Below are 25,925 nucleotides of genomic sequence, written 5' to 3'. Positions count from 1 at the left end.
AGATTGTGCCACTGCACTCCAGCCTGGGCGACAGAGTGAGGGCCTGTCCTCTCCTCCACCAAAAGGAGTAAAGACAAATTCTAAAAGAAGATAATGCCTTTTATAACATGATCGCTTCAGTTTTTAATTCACTGATTTTGCAAAAAATACAATCATATGCCTTTAAAGATCAAGGGGCTAGAAATGCTTTCTTCCATTATATTCCAATTTTATTTACCTGACAGCGGTTCCATCACTTCTCTATTAAGAACAATCCAATTTTTCTGGAGAAATCCCCTTTCACCACAGTCAAAGCATAGTTTAGTAGAACTGGCTCCACTCCAGGTACAAAGTTAACTCAATGGAGAAAGAATAGGTTTTTCAACAAATGGTACTGAAACAACTAAATATCCATGTGCAAAGAAACCCTTTCCTTCTTGACATATCTTCTCAGGACCCATCTTTAGCTCATAAACAAAACAAAAGTATACAAAAAGAATTTTTTCCTCTCCTCATAGTTAAGTTTGCAAACCAATCTGTACTTGAACTCGTTTTTCTTCTACCTATCACAACGAAAGTACACATCTTTAGAAGCAAAGGCGTATGTTCTATTTATGCAATAGGTCCCTTCCTTTTCAAAAACCTTTCCTTCCTTTCCAAAAATTATGTTATCTCATTTATCTTAACCCATTCCTATACCACCATTTCCCTAGAATCTAGAGAATGATAAAGGCCTAGATCACCTATCAATATGCAAACATGTTCTGTTATTTTCTATCATTAAAAAATCTCCTGGCTTAAACGATGGTCTTCTCAATAGATGCATGGTCAACTGCATATCCACATGGAAAAAATAATCTTGAACTCTACCCAAAACCCCACACCAAAGTCAAATTCTCGATGAACTGCAGATGTATATGTGAAAGGTAAAACAATAATGCTTTCAGAAGAAAACATGAAGGAACATCTTCATGATCACAGTGTAAACAAAGATATACAAGACAAATAAAAATCTCTATGGAGATTTTTTAGGAGTATATATATCATTTAGGAGTAGAATGAATGAAAAGACACAGACTAGCATATACTACATGATTCACCTTATATGAAGAACCACAATGGTAAAACTGTGTTGCTGAAGTCATGATAATAGTCACTCTTGGGAGACATAATTTTTACTGGATGGATGAGGGAAGGCTTCTGGGGTACTGGTTATATTTCTCTATATCTAGATCTGGATGCTAATGACATAGTTGTGGTCACTTTGTGAATATTTATTGAGCTGTATTCTTGATTTGTAAGTTTTTATGTATGTATGTATGTATATTCAAAAAGTTTCTTACATTCTAAAAAATATAAATGAAACAAAAACTCCACAAATATCCCACACGTAGCTACTACACCTTAACTCTGTTCTACCTAACAGTAAATCTTCTTCTCGAAAGAGTTGTTTACATACCTGTTCCATTCATCATTTCCCATTTGCTCTTCAACTCACTGCAATCTGGCTTCTATTCTCACCACTCCCTGACTGTTTATCAAGATCAGCAGCAATATCCCATGTGTGCCAACTGTCAACTTACTGCCTCTCAACTCAAAATTCATCCTCCATTACCCACTGCGCTATAATGAAGGTGGGCATTGGAAACTACTTTCCTTTGCTGGCTGTCATGCTGTTAAACTTTGTCAGTAGAAGATATGGGAGGGACACCACAGGAGAAAGGATTCTTTTCCTGGTTTTGCTCTGTTTCTCTCAGTAGGCTTCTGCCGTGTGTGGATGCTAATAGTGAATGATACCTTCCTGTCGGCAACTTCTCTTGGATCCTTGGGATCCTGGGGGATGGCTTCTAAGCACGTATCACCCCCATGAGTGGACTCCCAGAGAGGTCTACAGTTTTTTCCCCCAGCACCCTAGAAGATAGCTTTCCAGGCAGTACACAGTGCCCCCAGTGAGTTCCGCTGGTGGAGCACTTCCTATGAGCTGTTTTCCCTGGCCCCTCAGAGGAGGGTTTTCTACAGGTGAGTTCTTTAAGTGCAGTACCCCAGAGAACTTCTCTGCCATCCCAATGATCTCTGAATCTCAGTCCAGGGATGGTGGAGGGGGGCCTCTTTCAGATTTGTTCCTTCCTTGGGTGCTCTGCCTCAGGCCTAGTGGTAATGGTTGCTCCCTATATCTGCTACATATATATACATATTCTTCAGAGTTCCCTTTTCCCCTCAGTAGGTAATCTCCTGTTATAGTAAATAATTCTTTATATTAAACTTTCCCTTTTCAATTACTTTGTGGTTTCTGTCACTTAACTGGACGCTGATCATATCACAGAATCCAGTATATTTTCTCCTATTCTCATCCTATCTGAACTCTTAGCAGCCCTCTGAACAAATGTTCTCTCCTCCTCCTTTCTGAAATACTTCCCTGTTTCAGCTACCAAGATACCAGGACCTCCTGTCTTTCCTCCAACCTCACTGGACACCTGGTTCTCAGATTCCTGATGGAATTTATCTGGTGTCTAAATGTTGGAGGTCCTCTGAGCTTGCTCCTAAGCCCCACACCTACTTCTTCAACTACATTTTCCCCTGGTTGATCTCATTCTGTTTTAGGAGTTTAAATACTACAAAAACTTACATATACTGATGATTCCTAACTTCTGAACTATTGACCTCTGTTCTGAAATCCGGACTCCTGTAACAGTGCCTACTTGACATCTTGTACTAGAGATATAACTGGTTACCTCCATTCTTTTGATCCTTTCCACCAACCTATTCTTCCTCCAATCTTATGCATCTCATAAATGACATTGTCACCTGCTCCCTCAGGCCAATAACAGAAAACTCATCCTTGAGTCCTTTCTTAGCCTGAAAATATACTATGAATACGACCAAACCTTCCCATCTCCTGGGTAATCCCAGCTCAGGTCACCTTCACCTCTTACCCTAACAACTTCAACAGCTTCATTCATTTGTCTATTTCTACTTTTGCGCTCTCATCACTACAATCTATTTTCCACACAGCAGCCAGACAATAGTTATGTTTTGCTTTACAGCATAATTCAATGGCTTGAAGCTGCATTAGAATAGTATTCAAATTCCTCCCACATCGTGCTTAGTATGCTCCAGCTACACTGGCCCCTTTTTTGCTCCATGAATATATCAACTTTTTTCCTCTTTTTTTTTTTTCTTTTAACCCTTAGGGCTTTTGCATACGCACTACCTTCAGCCTAAAATATTCTTATCATTACTCCCTCCTCAATTCTTAGGCTTTAACATCTTCTCATCCTTCCATCTTTGTCTCAAATATCATGTCCTTCACTGGGGGTAGTAGTTTATACCTGTAATTCCAGTGCTTTGGGAGATGGTAAGATCGCTTGAGGCCAGGAGTTCAAGACCAGCCTGGGTAACACAGCAAGACTCCATCTCTACAAAATGTGAAAAAAATGAGCCAGGTATAGTGGTGCACACATGTAGTCCTAGCTACTTGGGTAGGAAGAAGGCAGGAAGATAGATTCAGCCCAGGATTTTGACGTTATAGTGAGATATGATAGCACCACTGAACTCTCTCCTGGGCAGCAGAACAAGACTGTCTCTAAAATAAAATAAAAAATATCATGTTCTCAGAGATACTTTCTTTGAACACCCTACATATTGGTCTTTAATCCTGTTATCACATTATTCTCTATCACTGAATCTATGTATCCCTTCAAATCATTTGCTATGAATTTGATTTATTTATATGTTTAGTGTTTGTCTATTCTACTAGGTTATAAGTTTGCTAAGGGCAGAGACCATAATTGTTTTATTCACAGGTGTAACAATAGCACCTAGCATTCTGGCACATTAAAAAACTTAATAAATATTTATTGACAAATGAGGCTGGGCACAGTGGCTTATGCCTGTAATCCCAGCACTTTGGGAGGCCAAGGTAGGCAGTTCACTTGAGGCCAGGAGTTCGAGACCAGCCTGGTCAATGTGGAGAAACCCTGTCTTTACTAAAAATACAAAAAAAAAGAAAAAAAAAATTAGCCAAGCGTGGTGGCACGCACCTATAGTCCCACCTACTCAGGAGGCTGAGGCACAAGAATTGCTTAAAGCTGGGAGGCGGAGGTTGTGGTGAGCCGACAACACGCCACTGCACTCCACCCTGGGTGACAGGGCAAGACTCTGTCTCAAAATTTAAAAAAAAAAAAAAATTTTATTGACAAATGAAAGATTGATTCCTGAAAATATTCTCCTTCTTCTCTGAATTGTTACTATGGTTAACATTAATTTATTTCATGTCCACAATGCCATTGCCTCTTTCCCCATAATTGTAAAATTTCTTATTTTTTTAAACATGTAACTTAGGTTTTCCCTCTGCTACAATCCCTTTCCCTCCTTTTCGCTTCCAGAAAGAAAAAAAAAAAAAAAAAAAAACGACGACGAAAAACACTATCCTGAAGTTTGTTTCTTAAAAATGAAGAATACTCTAGGTGTTCATCACTAGGATAGATAAAATAAGTGATGGTTAATCATACAATGGAACACTGTGCAATAGATAAAACACATGAAAAAAATTTTTACACGTTCACTGTCTTAAGGAATATTTTATTTGTCCAGTCAAATTGTAAACTTGTGGGCAATGGTTTTATACCTCTTTATATTTCCCACAGATAATACCGTCCATATTTTCCAAATCCCAAATTAAGACACATAATTAACAGAGACCAACTATATTAAGTAATACTTGAAATCATACTTGTCCTGGATATTCTGGGAAGTGTGCTCATTATACCCATAAGCAACAGTGTAACACTGAACATAAGAGTAAGTAATCTATATCTATACATGTACGTATGTATGTATTTTGATGACTATAATGGTAACTATCAGCCAGAACCCAATCTATCATACTTTGGTGTTTCAGCAACTTTTTTACACTAACTTCTAAACAAAAGTATGAAACTTGAGAGAGGTATTGACAGTAATACTTCTTTTCCATTTGCAATAATATTCCTGACCTTAGCTACCCCAGAGATATTACCAAATCTGGGAAGAAAAAACTGGATATGCTTACTGTTTTGGCTACTCACATGGTTCAGAACTCAAGTAAGGAACAGAGGTCCCTTCAAATCCCAGCAAAATATCAGGTTTGTTAAGACATGTTTTAAGGAAAGTGGGAAATATAAGCTTTACCTCTTTTAACACAGTATCATTTATCTTTATGAAATCCAACCTTTCAAAAACTGACTGTAAAACTGTACTGTGTAAACACAAAAACAGGACAAAATGTTAACCAATGGATTAACATTGCTCTTCTTTGAAGAAATGCAACTTACAGGTTTAATATTACAGAATTAAATCTTAGATAATGTTGTTAAATGAACATATTTAATAATAAAGCTTGAAGAATACATGTGTAAAAACCTAATCCTGTGGTTTATGTACCTCCTGTCATTTCATTCCCATACAATCCTGCCTACATTTTACAATAAGAAATCACAGATTTTGGAAGTTTAATCATTTTGGAAAGACCTTATAGTATATTGAGAAAATTATGAACACAAATCTTGGTTTGAATCCTGGCTCTACAACTTACTAGCTTACAAGCTACTTAAAGTTTTTAAGTCTTTTTTCCAATATGTAAAGGTAGACAATTAGGCCTCCCTTGCTTGGCCATTATGAAGTAAGGGTGACAAAATGTGTAAAATACACACAATGTTTGTTAAATAGTAGGTACTCAGTAAAATGTAGCCATCATCACTGTGATCACTAATTAACTTGCCTAGAATCACACAGCTGTATCTGTTTCTAAAATCTTTTTTCTTTCTTTTAAAAATAATAAAATTATAGATAGTTATCTAAACTGGGAATTATATGGAAAAGTATAAAGAAGAAAATAAAAAGATCATTATAATCTCCAAATCCTGAATTAATCAGTGTCAACATACTGGTATATTTTCTTCTTCTCTTTCCTGTATGTATATAGCCTTCTTTTAATTGCAGAACCAGATCATGCTATATACTTGGAATCTTTTCTTTTGTACTTACTTTCTCATGAACATTTCTCCATTTGATTAACTACCCCTTGGACACATTTTAATAATAATCAAATTCTGCTATACAGATAATTCAGTTTTTGCTTTACATTTAAGTTGGTTCTAATTTATCACTATTTTGGGTAAAGTTGTGTTTATCTTTGAACCCAGGCTTTTTTTCCTACAGGGTATCTTAAGTCATGTAGCAGTATCTGTTTTCTCAGCAAAGCCCCTATTACTATGCATGTTGACTTTCAAGTCCTGGCTTGGATATGAGAAAAAGAATTAATTTATACTGCATACATCTTCAGCTATAGATATGGAATCTTAGCATTAAGCACATTCTATTGCCATAGCAACAAAATATAACAGTTACATTTAGGAGGGAGTTAAGAGCTCCCATGTCTACTGTCTGTTGCCAAGGCCATAGATCTAGTCTGAGACTAGCACCTCTCCAACATCAGAAATAAGAACCTGAACCCTATGTATTTGACTTAATGTCTTCGAATTCACTTATTTTCCATATATCTTAATGAAGTAATGAAGGGCAGATTATAACAGCCTGTAACACCTATCTCTTTTAAGATATGAAGAAGTGAGATTAGAGTCACTGCGCTTCCCTACATCCTGAAGAAATGGCAGCAGGATGAACGTTAAGTGCTACAATGACTCTTTCAAATAGGAAAGTTAGGACATGATTCAAAACATGATCTGACACTAGCGCAAAATACCTGAAATGAAATATCTGAAGCATATGACTTCCATAGCAAGCACATAAAATTCAAGTTTGAGCAAGAGAGCAAGGTGCTTCTGTGGAACCTAACTCCTCCAATTCACGCAGTTATTAAGCACTAGCTACACAAAAATACTAAAATGAACAAAACCCTCAAAAATCAAAACAGGAACAATACTCTCAATCTAGGCTTAAAGGAAGAAAGAGGTATTAACATTTCTTGGAGAATATGAAAAAAAGCTATGGCTTTAAAGTTATAAATCATGACATAAAGTCATCTAAAAGCAAAATGCATACCAAAATATCACTACAAGTGTTAGGAATCATTGCAGTCAATAGCAATTAATAACTCATATACCTTAGAGAGAATGAAAGGATTTATGCCAGGTGTAGTATGTTGCCAAACAAAACAAAACAAAACAAACAAAAAACATAGTAATTTCAAATCCAAACAAGAGAGGTGTAGGACTTTATCAATTTTAGAAAAAGGAAAGCAGAGTAAATGTTGGAAGTCAATAACTGGTAGTCTACGCTAGAGTTACAGGATTTTTTCAAGTGTACTTCTCAGAGGAAAGGAATACTCTTCTTCACAGCTAAAATAATAAACTCCTGCAACAACTATTTATCAACCACCTATCATGTGCTAGGCATTATTGTAGGCGAAGGGGAATGCAGCAGGAACAAAATAAACTAAAATCACTGCTTTTTGTTTCTTTCTCAAATAAAGCCAGCAAGGAGAGTTTTGTGGTGCTGCAATGTCTAAAAGGGTAGTCAGCAAAAGCCTTACCAAAATGACTTTTTTTTTTTTTTTTGAGACAGGGTCTCGCTTTGTGACTCATGCTGGAGTAAAGTGGCACAATCATGACTCATTGCACCCTCAGCCTCCCAGGCTCAAGTGATTCTCCTACTTTAGCCTCCTCCTGAGCAGCTGGGACTACCGCCATGTACCACCACGCCCAGCTAATTTAGTTTACCTTTTGTAGAGGGGAGGTCTCATCATGTTGCCCAGGCTAGTCTTGAATTCCTGGACTCAAGTGAATTCTCCTGCTTCAGCCTCCCAAAGTGTTGGGATTACAGGTGAGCCACCGGCCAAGCCCAAAGTGACGTTTCATCAACGAGCTAAAGAAGGTGATGTAGTGAGTCATGTGGTATCTAGGGGAAAGAGTATTCCAGATAGAGGAAATAGCCAGTGCATGCACAGGAGCATACCCTATGTGTTCGAGGAACAAAAAGGAGGCCAGTGTTACTGTAGCATAGACAGTAAGGAAGAAACTAGTAGGATATGAACTCAAGAGAATAGGGGCAGGCAACTGTGTAGGTAGGGTCTTGAAGATCACTGTAAATCGCTACCCTTTTATTCTCAGTAAAAGGGGAAGTCACTGGAAGGTTTTTAGCAGAGAAGTGAAATGACCAGACTTACATTTAACAGGACTAGCCTAGCTGTCTGTTAAGAAGACTAATGGGGGTGAGAAGAAAGGCTAGAAGCAGATCATTTAGGAAGTGGCTGCACTAATCCAAGTACAAGGTGATGGTAGCTTAAAGACAGGAGGTAGCAGTGATGGTGGTGAATTCTTAGTTGGATTCTTGATATACTCTGAAGGTAAGAACCAAAAAAATTGCTGACAGATTGGAAGCAGAAGAGAGAGAGAAGACAAAAATAAGAATGACTCCAAGGTCCTGGCATGAGCACCTGGAAGCAAGGGGTTACCACTACTGAGAGAGGAAGACTGCGGGAGGTGAGGTTTGGGCATGTGAGGGAAAATCTGCTTATATTTGAACAAGTTACATTTGAGAAGCTTATTAGACATTAGGTAGGCAAAAGGATATACTATTCTGAAGCTGAAATGTGAGGTCTGGGCTGGAGATACAACCTGGAAGTTGACAATTTACACATGCTATTAAATTGCTGTATAAAAAGTTTACAAAAATATAAATCCCCTGATAATTTCCTTTTTTCAGATTTATTTTTCCAGATTTAAAATGCAGAGATTTTCATCCTGCCCATCCCATCTAGACTTCAAAATCATAAATTATTTAATATACAGATATCAAATTGAATACAAAAAAAGCCAGAAATCCAATTAGGGAGACAGAAGTATACAGAAACTACAACAAGACGTAAAGAGTATTGATAAGGAAGGTGGTAAGAACCATGGAGAAAGTCAAATACTATACAACTTTTAAGTTACGACCTGGCACGTGGACATTATGGCATGTGCTATATTTAAAACTGGTCCTTGGCCTGGTGCAGTGGCTCACGCCTGTAATCCCAGCACTTTGGAAGGCTGAGGCAGGTGGCTCACTTGAGCTCAAGAGTCCGAGACCAGCCTGGGCAACATGGCAAAACCTCATCTCCACCAAAAATACACCAAAATTAGCCAGGTGTGGTGGCATGCATCTGTGGTCCCAGCTACTCAGGAGGCTGAGACAGGAGGATCAATGGAGCCCGGGAAGCAGAGGTTACAGTGAGCCAAGATCACGCCACTGTACTCCAACCTGGGTAATAAAACGAGACTCTGTCTCAAAAAAAACAAAACAAAACAAAACAAAAAAAACTCCAAAAGACAAATAAAAAACCTGGCCTTTGATGTGTGGTTGATGCTACTTCCATCTAAGGGCAAAAAATTTCAAATGGAGAGATCTCTTTTATGATCTCTTTTATTTAAATCATAATCTAGATAGCAGATGGATGAGAGAACCTACACTCTGTCTTTTCCCATTCCAACCCATCCTGCAAATGGCTGCCAGATTAATTTTTCTATGTCTATTCAATTTTGTTTTTACCTTCTCTTATGAGCTGAGGTTTGGAATTATAATTAATTTCATCAATTTTTTTTAAAAAATTAAGTTTCTCCGTCAGAGTTTCTCACTACACAGAAAAATGATTTGAGGAACTATTTCTAAAATTCTCCCAATGATTGTATATAACCAGTACCATTCTAAGACATAGGAGAGAAACAAATTAATTTCATACAAAAGACAACAGCAATTAGCAGCAGCACTTCGGAACTTGTTAGAAATGAACACTCTCAGATCCCACTCAGACTTACTGAATTAGAAATTTGGGGGGGTGAGGCCCAGCAATCTGCATTTTAACAAGCATTCCAGGTGAGTGTGATACACATTAACTTTGAGAACCTCTGGTTTAGGGCATTAACACTCAATTCTCTCAAGGATTATCAGTAGAAAAGACTACTAGACTATAAAATCCCTGAATTGGAACCTTATTATTTTTCATTTTCTCTTGCCTTATGCATCTGACATTTAATCCACATTCAGAGTTTTTGGGTAGTTAAAAGATAAGTATCCCCTCTGAGTTTCCCTGTTTCTCCTCATCCTATAATACCAAATTATCAGCCCAACCTTTATTCTCCCTTTTTACTTCTTCCTATTTTATAAGAAAAGTAATGTTTTTCAAATCGGAATATCATATCCTAATTTTTTAAGTAATTCTGTAGATATCATGACAAGTCACATTTCAGAGCAAGAAAGACTCTCAGAAGATTAGTCAAATGCATCAACATACAGGTAAGAAAATGTCACCACATGGCAAACACACCTCTTACAGAAATAGAGAAAGATCAAAGAATAAATTAGCCATCTTTACAAGGCCTGAGTCTCAATAGTTGGTTTAACAGATTTAAGAGTTAGAATGGTTGAAAGATAGAATAATCTTTATTTTATTTTATTTTATTTTTTTTGAGACAGAGTTTCACTCTTCTTGCCCAGGCTGGAGCACAATGGCGCGATCTCTGCTCACGGCAACCTCCACCTCCAGGGTTCAAGTGATTCTTCTGCCTCAGCCTCCCGAGTAGCCGGGATTACAGGCATGTGCCACCATGCTCAGCTAATTTTCTATTTTTAGTGGAGACGGGGTTTCTCCATGTTGGTCAGGCTGGTCTCGAACTCCCAACCTCAGGTGATCCACTTGCCTCAGCCTCCCAAAGTGTTGGGATTACAGGCGTGAGCCACCGCGTCTGGCTACAGTAATCTTTATTTTTATAATTGCTTTCCGGAAATAAAAGCAAATACATAATCAAAAACCACCAATTCTTTATTTATTGGCAGTAGTGCATGCCCTTTTTTCATTCCTTGCTCTACTTATAAATATACAAAAAAGAACCTTAAATTAATAAGTATGCTATCTAGCTATCTAATGACATGGCACATCTTGTCCCCCACTGTCCTATCAGTGCAATACTAAGTTTCACAGAAACTAATCTCAAGACTGTTCATAACGACTTCTTCATTGTAACAATTTTTCTTTTCTTTTTTTTCTTTTTTTCTCTCTTTTATTTTTTCTTTTCGAGACAGAGTCTTGCTCCCAGGCTGGAGTGCAGTTGGGCGATCTACTCGGCTCACTGCAAGCTCCGCCTCTCAGGTTCAAGCAATTCTCCTGTCTCAGACTCCTGAGTAGTTAGAATTACAGGCACGCACCACCATGCCCAGCTAATTTTTGTATTTTTAGTAGAGACAGGGATTCACCATGTTGGCCAGGCTGGTCTCGAACTCTTGACCTCAGGTGAGCCACATGCCTCGGCCTCTCAAAGTGCCGGGATTACAGGCGTGAGCCACAGAGCCTGGCCAGCCCCTTGTGACAATTTTTCTAACCCAACATTTATTTTTCTGGTTATATTCCATCCAACAGAGACTACCTGGAGAAAGCCAGAGTGGAGATCATATGATACTTGGTATTCCAAGTTGAAAATCATTTTAATTGTACTCTAATCTTACGTCACAAGGGTTCTGAGGTAACATACAGATAATAAATCAAGCGGTAATAAGTGCCATGGGAAGCAGTATAGCATGCCTAGAAAGAATATGGGCTTTGTAGCCATGAAGATCTTTTGGCTTCAAGTCTTAATTCTAGCCTTATTTGCCCTCATTTTATAAGATAGAAGCCGTAACATTAGTATACTGCCTCATATTGTTGTTACCTAGTTCTCAGTTATTTTAAAATACAAACTCCTTGAAAATAGGAATTATATGTTTTACATACCTCTGCATTCCCCCACATTGTATTTACACAGGTGCTCAAGAGATATTTGACTAATACTGGAATAGATTTTAATGTATTAGATAAACTCCTTAATAGGTGGCCCTTGCTTCCAGATCCCACCCCCAACTGAATTTTCTCTACTATAACCAAATTAACTTTATTAAAAGGCAAATCTGATCTTGTCCAATTCCATTTTAAAACCTTCTTAAGGTTCTCAGCTCTAAGGAAAAGTCCCTGCTAAGACCAGGATTCATCTCTTCACAGCCTATCACTTATAACTCAGCCCTGCCCACTAAACTACTAAAGCTCCTAGAATGTTGTCTCCTCTTCCCTACCAACTCCTCCTGAAAACGGTAACTCCTACTAGTCATTCAAGTATCAGCTTAAAAGTTGTTTTCTCTATCAAGTTCCACGATAATAGCTCCCCAGCCCTCAACTAACTTCAAAGTCCTTCCTCCATAACTTGATACTACACTCAACTTACCATCTAAAACTATACTTAAATGTTTATCTGCTTCTTGAGTTATCTGGTAAACTCTTTAAGGATGAGAATCACACCATATTCAGTTTTATACCCCTTGTTTACCATAGTTACTGGCACACAGAACACCTTGAATAAGTATTACTTATTGAACATAATGCTAAAGTCCCATGTTCCCAACAGTTCCAATTTGAGAATATAATCATGTTTATTTCCGTTTGCTTATAAATAACTTTAAAACATGACAGCCCAATAGGTTAAAGAAAAAAAATTCTGGGGCTTTATCCTGAAGACACATTTATTATGGCACAGAAAGCAAAATCAGCACTATTTTTTTCAAAGAACAGAAAAAAAATATATTTCATAAGAACTTGTTATTCTGGGGGAGGGGAAGGAGCTGCTCTATCTTGGCCCCATCCCCAGAAGTTACAGTCACCAAACTGGATATGATTCTCAGTTAAAGCAAGCAGAGCCATGAAGAGCGAAAGAATATAACGAAACTACTGCTCAGTCTGGAATGCCATCTGAAGACCATGAGGTGACAAGCCTGGATGACTAAACAGAAAGACAAATGAGCCTGCATTCCTGATAGCACTGTGGAACCACTATACCAGCTCCAGTCTACCTCTAATTTCTCATTACTTGAGGAAAATAATCCCCCTTGTTTATTTATATGACCCTTTTTTGGATTTCTGTGGCCGCTGAACATGATTACTATTTGATTAGAAAGTCAGAAGAAAGTTTAGGAAAAAGTTTGTTTAACCTAGAGAGGAGAGAGAGATTCTCAAGACAGGAACATCAAAAAGTCTTTAAAAGACAGATATAGATGATTCTATTAGTCCATTTTCACATTGCTGATAAAGACATACCCAAGACAGGGAAGAAAAAGAGATTTAATAGACCTACGGTTCCACATGGCTGGGGCCTCACAATCATGGCAGAAGGCAAGGAGGAGCAAGTCACATCTTACATGGATGGCAGCAGGCAAAGAGAAGAGAGCTTGTGAAGGAAAACTCCCCTTTTTAAAACCATCAGATCTTGTGTGACTTACTCACTATCACGAGAACAGCACGGGAAAGACCTGCCCTCATGCTATGATTCAATTACCTCCCACTGGGTCCCTCCCACAACATGTGGGAATTTAAGATGAGATTTGGGTGGGGACATAGCCAAACCATAGCAATGATTACATGAAATGCCGAAAGAAAAATTTATAATAAGTGATACCATAAACTAAAACAAAAGCAAACTTACAAAACTTATTTGTAAATTAAGTTAAAGGATTATATCCATAATAAGGATATCAAAGAACACCAACATATTAGTAAGGGAAAAAATCCAACAAGAAAAAATGAGTAAAGATATGAATAAGCAATTCACAGAATTGAAAATCAAAATGCCCAACAAATATATTGAAAGATGGCTAGCCTCATAAGTAGCTAGCCTCATAAGTAGTTAGGGAAATGCACCATAGGAAACTTTTTTTTAAAACTCATTTTATTGTAAAAGAAAAGCATTCAGTGACAGTTTATAGAGAAAATAATTACTCTCAGACATTAATGGTGACAATTAGAATTGTGTCAATATTTCTGAAAAATAATTTAGCATTAAGTATTAAAAGTAAATTGGTATATACTATGCACAAAGATATTAATTACAATATTATTCATAATAGAATACTAGAGACCATCCATATGTCCAAAATGAACACAGTTAAGGTTTCAGATATCTACTGCTACAGAACAAACCATCCCAAACTTAGTATCTCAAAACAGTATGTTATTTTTCACAACTCTGTAGGTTGGCTAGCATTTCTCTGCTGTTTTCATCTCTGGTTCCTGTGCGTTCAGCTAAAGGGTCAGCTGGGCTACTAGGTCCTAGATAAACCACTTTCACATCTGCCGGCTGGTGCTTGCTGTTAGCTGGGGTATCTTGGTTCTCCTGCAAGACACATCTAGTGCTTCCATACACTAGACCAGCTTCCTCACACTCAGCTGCAAGAAAGTATTCCTTGAAGCCTTGTAAGGAGTTGGTTCCTGAACTCATAGATCACTTCTATCATATTTGTTCATCAAAGTAAGTCACAAGGCCAGCCAAGACTCAAGAAAGAGATGGAGAAATAGATTCTACCTCTAGACAGAAAAAGCAAAGGCACACTGCAAAGAAGAATGCCTACCAAAACAGGAGAAATTTACGACTGTTAAACATTCTACCACTGGTAGGCAGGTACAGGTGTGTGTATGTGTGTGTCTGAATGTACACACATACTCACATGCACAATGAAATACTATGTAAGTTGTTAAAAAGAATGGAAAGGTTTTCTAGATAAGTAAAAAAAAAGGTGTAGAATATTTAATATGGTATGTTACCATTTGTGTCTGGGGAAACTATGTGTATATTCTATCACATATATGTATGTTTGTAAATTCTTGAAATAGATTTAAAAATTAACTATTAGAATATGTAAAGGTGTCTGCAAGCTAGCTGAAGATGCAGGGCAGTGAGGTCATGTTGGGAAGACTACCAGAAGTGCAGGCTAATTAGCCTAGAGGCGAGGACAATGGGTGTTGTGTGGAAACAGAGAGTTGCACAGAGTCATAGGCCCAGTGAAGGGTTGTGGTTCCACAGAGGCAAAAGCCAGCAGGCCCCTCAGTTAATGATGTGTGTTAGTAGGGGTAGATGAAGGTGGGAGATGGTCTACATGGCAGGGAGAATGGTAGCCTACTGGGCAAATAAATAAAACAACTGGGGAAATGATAAATATATTCAGGTTAATGCAAAGCCTAGTTTATTACTGCCAGAGAAGGCATTCATAAACATTTAAAGGGAGAAAGCTAGGAAAAACCTTGGGGTGCTGGACTAGAATTGGAACTACAGGAACAACTTTATGATTCTGTAATATGTACACACAGGTACAGAAATAATTACATATGTACATGAGTGTGTGTTTTGCCTATGTGTGTGTATACAAACCATATACAAGTGTCCTAATTCTGTCTTCTATGACGGCTTGGAAGCAATGACACTCCAGTAGCAATGAACACACTAAGCCCCCAAATCTTTGTTTTTAAATACCATCTTTCACCAAAAAAAAACCCCACAAAAAACAAAAATAGGGCTCCTTGGAGAAATGGCTGATTCCAGGGCTCTAGCCCTGGAATCTACTTTGTCTACTCTAGTAGACAAAGCACAAGATGAACCAGGAACAGCTTGTTCTGCCAGAAAGCCCTAAGGAAATGCACAATCAATGAGATAGGGGCATGATATACGGGCAGACGAGCCAGCTTGAAGAGGTTACCATTGGCTAAATCAGGAATACCTTAAAAAGCAAAATAAATAACAATAGCAACAAATCAGAACACATTTCACAAAATTGAAATCCATGAGTCTTTACTATTTTAATTTTAATACATAAGAGAGAAAGAGGTGAAACCCCATCTCTACTAAAAACACAAAAATGAGCTGGGAGTGGTGGTGGGTGCCTGTAATCTCAGCTACTCGGGAGGCTGAGGCAGGAGAATTGCTTGAACCTGGGAGGTAGAGGCTGCAGTGAGCCAAGATCACACCACTGCATTCCAGCCTGGGCAGCAGAGCAAGACTCTGTCTCAAAAAAAAAAAAAAAAAAAAAAAGTAGTACCTTATGACATAATACCAATTAATATGCATAGAAGAAATAACAGAAAAAATATTATTTGGCAATCATCATAAGAGTGGTTAATTCAGGTGGGAGTCATCAATGACACCCACCAAAGCTAATGAGTGGAGGGTTGATGAGAAACAGGATACTAGCATAATTTTGGAATACATCTCCACAAACACTAATAAATCACAAAGGGCACAAATATAATCTTGCCAATATCACTATTAGTGGCATGGTTTTACATTGTATGCCTCTGGATGCAACACACTAAGAAGGGCACACAGCAGCATTTCTGTGGTATTACTGCCAGGAATGCATAACCTGATTGGAATCATGAGGAAGAATTATATAGATCTAGGATGAGGGTCACCACACAGAATACAGGGCATAAACTTATTAAAACTATCAAGGACATGAAAGATGGAAAACTGAGGCTGAAGAACTACGAACAGACATAACAACCAACTGTAACATGTATTCCTGGATAGGATCCTGCACCAGAAGATAAAGAGATATTGTTGGCATAGTACACGAAATTTGTATAGATTCTTTGGACTAGATAGCAGTGTTGTATCCACGTTGATTTTCTTCTTTGGACAGTAGTATGTTGGCTGTATAAGAGAGTGCCTATTTTTAAAAAACAGACGCTGTAGTGTTTAGGAGTGATGTGATATCATGTTGGCAGTTTGCTCCAAAAGGTTCAGAAAAAGACTGTAATGAGGAGGTATGTATGTATGGAGACAGAGAGAGAGAGGGCAGGCAATGGAAGAAAGTAAGCAAAATATTAACAATAGGAGAAATCTGGGTGAAGGGGATGTAAGAGTTCTTTGTACTGTTCTGGCATTTTTTCTTTAAATTTGAAATTATTTCAAAATGATTTTTTTCATCTGAAAATAAAGATGTGATATAGAACATCTAGTGATACAGCAAATGTGAATCACCTATTGCCTAAGGCCAGGAAACAGAATGAAAATCCTGGCTGAATATGTTGATTTACATACTTTCCTTTACCATACTCTGAAGGGACGCATTAACAAGAAGGGCAATGTTTTCATGTCTATTTGGAGAACTAAGAGCATCTCAATGAACTCTCCCTTCTCTTCATGGATTTTAAATGAACATTTTACAGCTCAGTGAGGAAAGGAATCTTGACTTACTCATCTTTGTAGACCCAGCACCTAGCCCATTTATAATTTAGTCATTGTTAATGTCCTTGAACAGGAATTCTACCTCCAATATTGTTTCAATGAGAAAAATATAGTGACTTGAGTAGCAAGGATTTTGCTACACTGAAAGGAAAGGACTGTCTATGTTAAGTTAAAATTATATGTCAGACTGAAGACAGAAAAATATCAAGGATTAACTTTCTTAGGAACTCAAGTATTAAATATCTGCTCTACAGTCCTAAAAACAGAAGAGTGTATAACCAGTAGTAAAAATCATTATCCTGAGAATAGCAAACTGCTAACAGTTTTTGGTTAAAAATTAATGATAGAATAAAATGTTGAGGATAAAAATAAGGCTTTTGGAGAAAAGAGTTGACAGTGAAAAACCATGTTTTAAAAAATGCTGAGTGTCTGAAAAAGTATTAGACAGAATCATATCAAATTACTGATAAAGTATATATCCTACCAATAATGAGCATGATAATTTTCAAACCTGAAAGAATACATTTTCATTGCAGAAACTAAAACTCTCCAAGGCCCTTAGTTGCCAAAATCAAACTCAAAAATTTTTAAAGCTGAATAGATTTCACATGGCTCAATACTCTACCCTTCCTGGAGAATACACACATTTTTAGCACATTTTAAAAGCTTGTGGTCCCGTTGCAGAAATAGAGGGAAAAAAAGGTAAACATGCCTGAAGATCTGTTACAGTTAACCATAATGACCTTTAGAATTATGTCTTTTCAAAAGTTTAAACAACGACTGAAAATTATTTTTGATAGTATATAATTATCTGCTTTATTGATTTATTTATTTTTAGGCGGAGTTTTGCTCTTGTTGCCCAGGCTAGAGTGCAATGGCGTGATCTCGGCTCACTGCAACCTCTGCCTCCTGGGTTCAAGCGATTCTCCTGCCTCAGCCTCCCAAGTAGCTGGAATTACAGGCATGTGCCACCACGCTCGGCTAATTTTGCATTTTTAGTAGAGATGGGGTTTCTCTATGTTGGTCAGGCTGGTCTCGAACTCCTGACCTCAGGTGATCCGCCTGCCTCAGCCTCCCAAAGTTCTGGGATTACAGGTGTGAGCCACTGCACCCAGCCAAATTATCTGCTTTAGAACACAAAATATACTAGTACCTTATGAAATAAGGATTTTTCTATTCAAAGCAATATTAGAGAATTAAAAACTGTTAATGACTGTACGACAGCTTCTCCCCTTTAAGGACTGTAAGTCAAATCTTTTCGAGAATATTACAAGAAAAAAAAAATCCAGTAATACTATACACCAGATTCTGTATGGCTTTTTATTATTATAATAATTTAGTTTAGTTTATTCGCGTGTGGGGGGGAGATCTTTAAATGGAGATAAAATATATTTTGGGACTGTTCTAAGGATTAAATGAGATAATGTATGTAAAGCACTTAGCATGGTGACTGGCACAAATTAGGCACTCAATAAATGGCATCTATCGTGCTTATTCTTTTTTTTTTTGAGACAGAGTCTCACCCTGTCACCCAGGCTGGAGTGCAATGGTGCGATCTCAGCTCACTGCAACCTCCACCTCCCAGGTTAAAGTGATTCTCCTGCCTCCATCTCCCAAGTAGCTGGGATTACAGGGGCGTGCCACCACACCCAGCTAGTTTTTTGTATCTTTAGTAGAGACAGAGTTTCACCATGTTGGCCAGGCTGGTCTTGATCTCTTGACCTCATGATCTGTCCACCTCGGCTTCCCAAAGTGCTGGGATTACAGGCGTGAGCCACAGCACCCGGCCGCTTATTCTTATACACAGGATATGAAACAACCTTGCAACAGGGTCAAGTGGCTTAAAAACCTGTAAGAGAAGCCAATAAAGGCAGGTGAATAGAAATCACAGTCAAATATCTAGACTGGTAACCTCAACGAGGAAAGGAACCTTGACTAATTTACCCTGGTAGTTCCAGAACCTAATAAAAGTGCTTGGCACACACAGTAGATGCTCAACAAAGGTTTACTGAAATGAAGTGGACATGAAAGTATCTGGAAGGCCAGGCGCAGTGGCTGACACCCGTAATCCCAACATTTTGGGAGGCCAAGGCAGGCGGATCACCTGAGTTCAGGAGTTTGAGACCAGCCTGGCCAACGTGGCAAAACCTCGTCTCTACTAAAAATACAAAAATTAACCGGGTGTGGTGGCGGGCACCTGTAGTCCCAGCTACTTGGGAGGCTGAGGCAGGAGAATCGTTTGACCCCAGGAGGCAGAGGTTGTACTGAGCTAAGATCACACCACTGCACTCCAGCCTTGGCAAGAGAATGAGACTCCATCTCAAAAAAAAAAAAAAAAAAAAAGAAAGAAAAGAAAAAAGAAAGAAAGTATCTGGGAAAGAAAGAGGCGGTCTGAGGTTATCTGAAAAATAAACTGAGAATCCAAAAATTACCATTCCCCCTAAGGAAGTCACTTTGAAAAGTAAATTAAAAACCTAAACATTTTTAGATCAATGTATAAAAACTCCCACAGACTGGTCTCTTTAATAATGACTTAGTCCACTCCCAAATCCTTTTTGGCAAATGTGTCAAATATTTGAAGGAAATATTTTAAAACTTAATCTAAATAAATGTCATATGCATCCTCAATGGGGGAAAAATTACCCAAAGCACTGAGGAATCTTTTCCAACTTCATTTCAAGGACATTCAGATTAACTTAATTCATAGTTCTTCCATCTACTTATATATGAAAATGAGCTCGCACTTTTATCTACAAGCAAGTTGTAAATACACATATTTCACTTTCACAAGTTTGAGTGCATACCCCAGAAAAGAAAGAGGAAAGAAAACCCACTCTTTGAGAAGTGGGCAGTGCCACAGGAGTACAAAAGAGTGGCTAACAAAACTTTCCTACCATGTTTCAGGAGTCACCTACCTGTTAGAGCCCTTGTTTACAGCACAGTCTGCACACTTTCAGACTCCTTACATATTGAAAACTCAAAATTCTCGGTGTAGTGGTCAAGGGAACAGTGAAATAGGAAAATATAGTTCTATCTTCCGCATCCTACCCCAAGGAAAAGAGAATCAACAACATTTTTTCTAAGACTTCTCCAAGATAGCGCCCATCACCTCACTATAGCACCCTACTCTTATTCAGAAACTGAACAATTTTACAGAAAGCAAAAGCCACACCCTTAATAATACACTCAACTCTGCACAGTGCTTGGCTTCTGTGCTAAGTACCTTTCCAGAGACAGAGTTGGAGCTACATCTCCTGAGCCTACTTCAAATTAAAATCTGTGAACAGTGAGAAGTTACAAATCAGATAATAGCCCAAAATCAACTGCTGAAAGGAGGTTGGGGGGAAAGTCATTAAACAGATCCATCTTTCTTAATGAAATGACAATGTTTTTCAGCAACACAAAACACCAAAGCTACCAGTCTACACTACACAGTAGTTTGCAGAATAACAACCTGCAGTACACAGTAAAATTATTCTTAAATTATCGTTTGCTTCCTATGGTGCTCTGAAAAGTAGCAAATGCATAAAGTCATATAAGAGCTATTGTCCAAACACTGACAGCATTAAAATTATTTTAAAATCTAATTTCTGGAAAGTTCTGCAGGAGCAGTTTGAAAAGCAAATCAAATTCTAATGAGAAAAAACGTCTAGTTCAAAAATCTGAAAATACACTTTGAAGACATTCACAGTTTAAGCAGCAGGAGGGTCATAGGCACCAAGGTGTGTAACATCTGTGAGTGGCTGATACAAAAAAAGATTTCTCTGGAATTAATGATTGAAAATAATTATCAAATACAATCTAATATGATCTTTAAACGTCTCTTGTCTCAAAAGCAACAAAGCAAAAGCTTGTAACAAAGCAAAACCTTCCAATACACAGATTTTTACACCTTACACATACCCACATACTTCACAAATTAAGAACTAGATGAAAATTAGAATACTAAAATTTAAAGGTATCTAAAATACACTATTTGAAACAGCAGACTCTTATCTTTACATTTATCTGTCAGATCTACCAGTAAAGCTCTTCTGAAATGGTCATTTCAATACAAGATTGTTCGATATGCCATTCCGTGTGAATAGAGCTTGGGAGACTAATTCTCAAAATCTCCTCAGGAGATGCTTTATTACAGCTCTAGTTTCAATTTCCTGCGACTCAAACAGCTACGTACAGAAAAACAGCTCATACATACGGAGAAGAATAAGAATACAGGGGAGCGCTCCATTCTTTTGTTTTGGTGGCAGAAGCTGCAAAAATAAAGGTTCACTGGAGCCATCTGCACCTATCCCCACCCATCACAGCCCTGCAGAGCACTTTTACCCATCCGCTTCTCAAGACTCTCTCTAGCCCCCGAGGTCGGCAGAACCCGTGGCTTTCCACGTCTCAAAGGATGGGGGTGGGGGGGAGGCTGCGAGGAAGGACACAGATCCTTTGAGGACAGAGGGACAAGGAGATGCATCCAGATGGGGAGGATGGGACGCGTCACGGAGACCCGGAGGCTTGCATATTCGCTGGGAGAAAAGCCCTGTAGGGCAGAGAATGCTGCCTGTTCAGGGATGGGGACAGACAGAACAACAATGCTCCAAAACAGGCGACAGACACACTCCTAGTAGATCCGGGAGGGTGTGAACTAGATAGCTCTGAACTCGGAGCCACAAATGGGTACAGGCAGCCTCAAACACATCTGTACCGCGAAGCTGAGACTTACGGTTACTTCTCTCGCTGAGGGTAAGGGTCGGTGGACCCAGCAACTCCGCAGTTCCGCCTCCGCCGCCCCTGCCTCTACAGCCGAGCTGGTGACCTCAGGTACCCAGCCCGCCCCACCCACCCGGACGGTTGCCCCTTCCTCGCCGGCCCGGGTGCACCCGCCAGGCGGAGGCTGATGTGGCCGAGGGTGCGCACTGGCGGCCCGCGGGAAGCGCTGCGTGAGCCGAAGGCGCCCGCGGCGAGGCTCAGACTGGGTGGGCGCCCCCCATCCCTCTCCGGCCGCTGCGCCGCCTCACTCGGGGGAGGGGAAGAGGGGGCGGTGGCTCTTGCCTCCGCCTCGCGGTTAAGTCCGGCTCATGTTCCAGCCTTGCGCGCGCGCAGCCCCGGCCGCCCTCTTCCCCTCCCCCGCCTCCGGCTCCGGCTCAGCCGCTGGCACCCCCACCGCCACCACCCTAGTCTCCTAGTCGCCTGCCACCAGCCCCTGAGAGACTGCAGGTCCAGTGAAAAGGAGCCGGAACGGCAGCAGCCCGGCCGCCGACCCGGAAGCTCTTCCACCGCCAACCGCGAGGCTGCAAAGGGTGTGAACCCGGAAGCGATTTCATAGCCACGGTAACGGCGGGGTGGAAAGCTAAGGCCTTTGAAGACCTGGGACCCCGTAGTTTCGGGAGAGGGTGAGGGGTGAATGGTGCTGAGGTGCGAGGAGAGGGAAGGACAGTAAAGAGCAGGTGGGCAGGAGGGTCTCCGACTCCAGAGACCTGAGCTTTTTGGGGCGCGGGTGGGGAGCGCGGGGGAACCCTCAAGACGGCTTTCTTTTGGCGACTGAGGGTTTTTCTGCCGCAGGAAGCTGGGCCGGGCTGCTGTGCCTGGGAGGCGGGAAGGAGGAATGAGAAAGCGGTGACGGTCCCTGCCCCTGCTCGCCAGGTGACTGTCCCACCCATTTAGTTGAATGTAGCGGCCAGAGAGGCACTCGCGGCAGCACGTACGGGTGGGACCTCTCGGTGTCCTTCGGGAAACAGGAGGAGCAAGTTCGACTCCAGCGAGGGAAAACAGAGGTGGGAGACTGAACCATCTCCACATCTAGTTGCCCCAGGCAAGGAGTTTATTTTTCACATGTAGTTACAGAGAAACCATAGCCACTTTTTGGGTGGAAACTCTTTGAGCAAAGAGGCTTACGTTTTTCCCCAGTAGTGGACGTTGACGGGTGGTGGCGCAGGAAAAAACCTCCCAGGCAGAGTGATTACGTATTTTTGTCATTGCAGGGAAAGGGATTCACAGCTTGTCATTCTAATTCACTTCTCCCCCTCTAACTCACTTCTCGCCTCTACACCTTTCTCCATCTTTTAAGGTTTTTGGCTTTCATCGCTTTTTCTACATGTTTTTAGCCTCACCAGAAGTCTTTCATCTCGGTGGTCCAACTCAGGATCTCAGCCTCATTATTTTCTTACCCTTCTGGAGTGCATATGTGCCTTTACAGTTTCTGTTTGCAAACGCTGTCTAGCATACTAAGAGGATGTTAGCAAACCTGTTCCATGGACACTAAATGGCAGTTGTACATCTCCCCTCATCAGTCATAGTGACAACCAGAAATGCCCTCCATATTTTCCAGTGATCCCAGGTAGGTGCCACCCCCCCAATTAAGGACCACTTCCACTGCTTTATTTATAAGATCTTATTACTTAGGGAGCATATTATCATTTGTGCCTAACATTTTCCAGAATGGAGTGAGCCATATAACAAAATGCCACGTTTCCTGTACTTATTCACTTGAACCCTCATCTCAGACTCAGTCTAAACATATTGCAAACTCTAGTTATACCTTTCTTGTATTTTAGTTCAAGCTACTCATTTTGTATCAGTTTGTATGTGTTTCTCCCTTAGCAGTTTTACCTTCCTATGTTAGTTACTTTTGTTATTTTCCTGTTAAGCCTTTGTTTCCTTCTTTCATGTCACTGGAAGAATGTAGATTTTAAGTAGTCAAGTACGAATAGTTCTTGAAAATGAATTTTAAGAATATTTTGGGGATATGGTAAAAAAGTATTTGGTTTAAGAAAACAAAATACTGTTACTGTCATAGTTATGTCTTTTTAAAATCACATTTGTTTACCTTTTAAAAGTTCAGGCTTCTGTGCAGTATTAATTAAATATTCTAGAGAAGTGATGAGTATTGACAAAGTACTTTGCTAGTAAATGTTTTCTTAACATGAGTTGACCAAGACAGGAATTGATTTGCTTTAAATTGTCTTTAGAAAACTAAGAGTTACTTGATTTCTCTTATAGGTCCTTAATAGATAAAATGGTTTCTGTAATTGTGCCCATATATCATACAGTGTATTCACAATACAATGTCTTTCTTTTTGGGGCTTGCAGTCTTCAATGCGTCTGTCTCATAATTTGTAAACGTTTATTATCTTGAAGTCATTGTTAATCTGTGGTGAAAAGTAATTGCTAAATAGAAATTCTGAGAAGAAAAAGGCCTCATCCTTTTCACATGATGTAGGAAGGTCTGTTACATGAGGTGGGTTTTAAGAATGATTTTATACAAAAAATTGAACTGAAAAAAATTTCATGAAGTATATAATGATAAAGAATGATACGTCCTCAAAACCTTTCACACAATGAAATGTCTCTATCCTAATGTTTCACTGTATTTTTTCTAGTGAAATATCTGTAGGGTTTTTTTGGATCTAAATCAATGGAAAGTTTTAGAATTTAAAATAAATTTGAAAATTATTTAAATTATTTTATTTAAAATTTTTGTACAATAATTTTAATGGTTGTTTTAATCTTAGGCTAAAGTTTATGTAAAATGCCAAAAGCTACTGTATTTTAAAAGAATTTCTTCTTAAGGTAATTTTACAATCATAAGGCACTTTTTAATTATTATTTAGGGAAGTGAATTAAAAGTTACAGAGTGACATTTTCAGTTGCAGTGGAAGAAACAGGATAAATTACTCTATCGCCTCTCAAATAACATTCAAAACCCTTTCTTGAAAATGGTCTATCTTGAGAGTTGCAGCAGTAGGGAACTCATTAAATATGAACAGGTAATTTTAATGCCTAATGGTTTTTAAAAAACTGAAGAAAGTTCATCTCAACATAGCTGGGAAAGAAACTCTTTAATGTTCTTTTAGAAATTTACTGACAAATAAATGGGGAGAAGCTTTTTCAAAAAAAGATAAAAAATAATCAGTACAGAAAGATGCACTTTAGTGTAGCCATGAAAGAAATTTATTCAATGAAGAAAACTATTATACAACTAAGATTGTGGTTGAAATTCAGTCACTTGTTGGAAATTGCACAATGGAGACTTAAGATTTAGTGGGACAAAGTATATGCATAACACACACGCACACACACACACAGTGAATATATTTGGAATAAAAAGTTTGGATTATTGACAGGTGTGGTGGCTTACGCCTGTAATCCGAGCACTTTGGGAGGCCGAGGCAGGTGGATCACTTGAGGTCAGGAGTTTGAGACCAGCCTGGCCAACATGGTAAAACTCCATCTCTACTAAAAGACACAAAAATTAGCCGAGCATGGTGGCACACGCCTGTTAATTCTGGCTACTCAGGAGGCTGAGGCAGGAGGGAGAATCGCCTGAACCCGGGAGGCGAGGGTTGCGTTGAGGCGAGATTGTGCACTGCACTCTAGCCTAAGTGACAGAGCAAGACTCTGTCTAAAACAAAACAAAACAAAACAAAAATTTGGATTATCAAGGAAATTGATAAGGGAAATGGAAAAGATTCTTAAATCACCTTCAGAAAGCTTTTATCAACTGACCAAATAGTTTTGGTTCTGTGATAAGCAACTCCAAAGAAAATTACATACTACGCTTTAGCTCATCCAAATGTCTGATATCAAAGTTATCCTTGCTAAAAGTTCTGGAGTAAATGTCAATGGATATAAAACATCTACCATTTCCAGCTTCCAAACTGTTAACAGTATAACTAACATTCACTTTTGTAATTTATGGAAAAAGTGTATATTATTCTGAATCACTATTTCAAGTCATTATTTACAAGATATTTTATAATCCTCATCACTTTTTTTTGGCCCCAAAGGCAGATTCTTACTATGCAGTTAACACCTATGAAAATGTATAACCCTATTTTAAAATGAAAAAAGAAATACAAAGGAAATCTTAAATTATCAGCTAAGGTTTTGAGTAGTTGAACAGTAAAGATGCAGTCAAAGTCATTCCTGGCTTGCCTTTTAGGC

The 25,925-nt window shown here is 39.1% G+C and overlaps 2 protein-coding genes across 53 annotated transcripts in view; one reads left to right on the top strand and one right to left on the bottom strand.

Moving 5' to 3' along the window:
• The window catches only part of ANKIB1 (ankyrin repeat and IBR domain containing 1), a 267,100-nt gene that overhangs the window by 132,879 nt on the left and 108,296 nt on the right, over window positions 1–25,925 (bottom strand). For 2 of the 3 annotated variants that reach the window (XM_016945131.4, XM_016945132.4), the window contains exon 1: window positions 21,706–21,836. The exons of the other annotated variant lie outside the window; for it this stretch is intronic. The gene's annotated coding sequence lies outside the window, so the exon portion shown is untranslated. Of the gene's footprint in view, window positions 1–21,705; window positions 21,837–25,925 lie in introns of those variants that run through there. 3 annotated transcript variants of the gene reach the window in all.
• The window catches only part of KRIT1 (KRIT1 ankyrin repeat containing), a 46,090-nt gene continuing 42,254 nt past the window's right edge, over window positions 22,090–25,925 (top strand). For 4 of the 50 annotated variants that reach the window (XR_010158586.1, XM_063814710.1, XM_016945136.4 and 1 more), the window contains exons 1-4: window positions 22,289–22,429; window positions 22,545–22,756; window positions 23,050–23,319; window positions 24,072–24,219. The gene's annotated coding sequence lies outside the window, so the exon portion shown is untranslated. The other 46 variants (XR_010158587.1, XM_063814711.1, XM_063814715.1 and 43 more) reach the window with 41 other exon arrangements.

This window comes from Pan troglodytes, chromosome 6 (assembly GCF_028858775.2).
Source record: "Pan troglodytes isolate AG18354 chromosome 6, NHGRI_mPanTro3-v2.0_pri, whole genome shotgun sequence".
Taxonomy (NCBI): Eukaryota; Metazoa; Chordata; class Mammalia; order Primates; family Hominidae; genus Pan; species Pan troglodytes.
This window is presented reverse-complemented; position numbering and strand designations above follow the sequence as displayed.